Here is a 4437-nt window from a genome sequence, read left to right on the forward strand (position 1 = left end):
CTCAGCCGCAAGTTACACACACTAATGAACAGCAGCTCCGCTCTGTGCTGCCAAAATAAGAGGCGAGTTGTAAAAGAAAATCAGGGGGGATGGTGGATTTTATCATATGGGGACAGATAATTTGTGCTGATTACAAATAATATAATATATTAAAAATAATAGCACTGACCAAAACACCTGCAGAAATACTGCAGGAATGACATAGCAGCAGTTAAATGCAGCCTTCTGTAAGCTTTAAATATCCACTGGGCTTACATCAAATACATCAAAACACAACAATAAAAAACAGTTTTCTGAACTTATCAATATGATTCTGTCCTTCACAGGATAAGTAAAATGGATCACTGCAAAAACTCAAAATCTTAACAAGAATATTTGTCTTATTTCTAGTTAAAATGTCTCATTTTAGTGAAAAAATCTCATTACACTTAAAACAAGACTCATCACTGGAAAAAACAACAATTTTCACCTGTTTCAAGTAGATTTTCACTTGAAATAAGTAGAAAAAAATCTGCCAGTGGAAAAATGCTTGTAATAAGAAGATAAATCTTGTGCCACTGGCAGATTTTCCTACTTATTTCAAGTGAAAATTTACCTGAAACAGGTGAAAATTGTCACATTTTTCTGGTGTTATTTTTCTGGTAATGACTCTAAATGTTGAAATAGCAGTAAAACCACATTCATTGATGAAATGACATAGGGGATGGAAAGGGGGGATGGCAGTTTTACAGGGGGGGATGATTTGGACCGTTTTTATTTCAGGGGAGGATGCCATCCCCCCTCATTCCCCCTCAACTCGACTACTGCCTATAGCACAATTCAACACAAGGTCATTCAAAGTGCTTTACATCAACATTAAAAGCGGCAAGACACAATTAAACAGTAAATAACAAATAAAATGAAATAATATTATGAGAAAAGAAGGTCAAATAATAAAAAGCACAAGTTGCTGAAAACTAAGGGCAGTAGAGTACAGCAAGTACGCATCTCATTCGCAGTTTTCAGAAAGTATTTGATTTAAGAGTACGCTTAAATACCAAATAAATGAAATAAAATGATAAGAAAAGATGTAGAATAATAAAAAGCACAAGTTGTTAAAAATAAGGGCAGTAGAGTACAGAGTCATCAGGTCAAAAACTAACAGACTTAAAAACAGCTTTTTCCCCAAAGCCATAATCGCCATGAACAACATTTGAATGTCTTCGTTACTGTTTTTACCGTGCAATACTTCTCCCGGACGGTGCAATATTCCACTACATATGTATCATCTGTAAATAGAATCTCAGGTCTTCACTATTCAAATGCACCTTAACCTTTTTTATATTTTCATATTATTTATATTTCTTATATTCCTATATTTCTTATTGTTTGCACTATTGTTTCTTATTTGTCTTGCACTGGAGAGGTGATGCTGCTTTCAATCTCACTGTACCCAGGTACATTGACAATAAAGTATTCTATTCTATTCTATTCTATTTTACAGCAGACTGTAAGTATTTAATGTAGGAGTACGCTTGAGTAAACAGTAATGTTTTTATCCTGATTTAAAGGAGCTGACAGTTGGAGCAGACCTCAGGTCTACAGGAAGTTTGTTCCACCGGTGAGGAGCAGAATAACTGAACTGCCTCACCTTGCTTGGTTCTGGTTCTTGGGACACACAACAAACCAGATCCAGATGAACCTCAAGGGTCTGGGAGCTTCATAGGAACTAACAGATCCAGCATGTATTTCCAGGTCTTTGTAGACCAGCAGTAAGATTTTAAACTCTATCCTTTGACTCACTGGAAGCCAGTGTAGTGATTTCATGACCGGTGTAATGTGGTCCAGTTTCCTGGTGTTTGTAAGGACTCTGGCGGCAGTGTTTATTAAAATGGAATAAGAATGTGACATCAGTCTATGTGTGTTTTTATATGTAGGTTTTTTTTGGTGCTTTTAAAACAAATGAAAAACATCTGCATTCTTATGACAACCAGAGAAACTCAGCTCAATAAATCCAGTGAAATCAGAATCAGAATCATTTTTATTTGGCCAAGTCAAGTCAAACAAGACAGGGAATTTGACTCGGTTATTTTCGCTCACTGTATTCACAGCTCTTATTAACATATATACAATTTTTTTGAAAAGTGAAAGGTGCATCAGTATGAGGTAGACATGGTTATTCAAAGGTGCATTGTTACAACATATATTAGATTATTATTATTATTATTATTATTATTATTATTATTATTACTGCACAGTGATTGATTACTCTGAGACTCTATGAGTGATAAGAGTTCATCAGAGCAACAGCTTGGGGGAAGAAACTGTCTGAGTCTGGAGGTTTGGGCGTACAGAGCTCTGTAGCGCCGTCCTGTATCAAATGGAAACTGGATCTGTTTATCTTTCCACAGAGTCAATGTTTAGTCTCAGCTAATGTTGTACTTTGAGCACATACATAAAACTGGTAATTTCTCATATGATCATGTTGCAGTATGAGGCAAAATGCTCTTGATTCTTGTTGCTAGAGCCCCCACTGAAGACACATTTTGGCCTTATCTAGGCTATTTTTGGCGCAGTGCTCATTTACAGCACTGGTAAGTGTGAAAAGGTCATGGGCAAGTCCATACTACAGTTATGGCATGAGCTGTACATGTCATGCTGAGTGTCAGGCTGTGTTTAATCGTTTTATTGTTTTGGAATTTTAGTGTAACATTTTATTTGCATGCATGTTTTGTTGCTTTGTCTAGTTATTATTGTTTGAAATGTAACTTCTTCTGTTTTTGAGTTGGCATGCAATTACCTTTTGTTTGAGTTGATTAGACACAGCTGAACACAATCAACTGAATCCTGACAGACAGCTGCAGTGGCCAATAAACCACTGCAGGCTGGCCCCCCTAGACCAATGGTGAACGAGGGGAGGGTTTCCTTCCCCTTATATATTCAAGGCAGACATTCAAACGAGGGTTGATGAACAAGAGTGGATGGACTGTGGTGGCTGGACGGAGAATGGGCAGAGCTGAGGAGGATGGACTGACGTACAGAGGCCCATGGGGGCCCAGGTGGTTGGGGAGCCCCCGGCAGACTCGGACCGGGGATCCCTGTTGGCGTGGGCCAACTGAGACTGTTCATCTTTAACCTTTTAACCTTTTATAGATTGGCCATTTTTAGAACAGTTCTATTTTTAGTGACATTTTACAACAGTCTTTTGCACAATAAATGTTTGTTGCTGCACCCCTGCTTTTTGTTGTGGGTTACTAAGCGCTGCTCACCCTCGAAAGTATTTAATTGGGGACTTGAACCACCCCTGTGACATACACATATCATATATCATATACAGGCATAAAGACACATTATACCAGCTGTTATGAAGGTCAGAAAAAGCCCCAAAATTGAAAAGAAATGGAAAGTTTAGCCATACCTGGTTGATATGGGGCTATGTTTAGGCACCCATACTCATCCTGAATTGTGAATGGCAGGCAAGACAACAAGAAGCCAAAGGAACTCTGTGATTTGTTAAGGTAAATCATTTATTGCTCTTTTGGAGAAGATACTATGGATGATGTAGCTTTTATTTCTTTTCAGTTCACAACATTTTGTCATTAGAAACTAATTGTGTTTTTAGAGAGCTAGAAAAAAAACTGACATGGTTTTGTTTTTCTGCGATGCATGTTCTCCTCATGTTTTCTCCAGGTAATTGAGCTTCCTCCTACAGTCCAAAAACGTGCATATCAGGTAAATGATGATTGTAAATCACCCATAGTAGCAAGTCTAAGTGTGTGGTTGCTTGTGTGTATATGTTTCTTTCTTTCTTTCTTTCTTGTGAGGCATGTTTTTGTTTATGATTGTTATGATTTGTATTATACTGTATTTATCATGATTATCATTTAACTATTGTTCTTTGGTTTAAATATTTTTTGAGCATGTTCGAAATAAAGTTTTTCTTTCTTTCTTTCTTTCTTTCTTTCTTTCTTTCTTTCTTTCTTTCTTTCTTTTTAATTGCATATTTTTGTAACACTGTAACATCCTAACATGTTGAAGCAGTCTTGATTAGCACAGATGTTATCAACTAAAAAATAAAAAAAAATGCAATACTTTTATTTTTAAGGCTTGTGTGCACAGATCCGGTGTTGTTCTGCGTTAATTCTCCTCACTTGCCCAGCGCTGCAGTCGCTGCTGGAGTCGCTCAGGTCCCCCCCTTCCCCGGTCAGGGATGACATCATCTGTAGTACAAGAAGACCCGTGCAACAGGAGGGATGGGCGTTGCTCTCAGCAGCAAAAACAAACCTGTACCCTTCATTCTTAATCTCGTTTCTAATTCTTTGCAGGCTACAAGATGTATTTTAGATTTGTGTTAATTGTATTATGTAACATTTCTGGTCCAGAGCCACACATGAGCTCCAGTTTCCCAGCATACCAGAGGCAACCACACACACACACACACACACACACACACACACA

The sequence above is a fragment of the Cololabis saira genome, chromosome 8, assembly GCF_033807715.1.
Source record: "Cololabis saira isolate AMF1-May2022 chromosome 8, fColSai1.1, whole genome shotgun sequence".
NCBI lineage: Eukaryota > Metazoa > Chordata > Actinopteri > Beloniformes > Belonidae > Cololabis > Cololabis saira.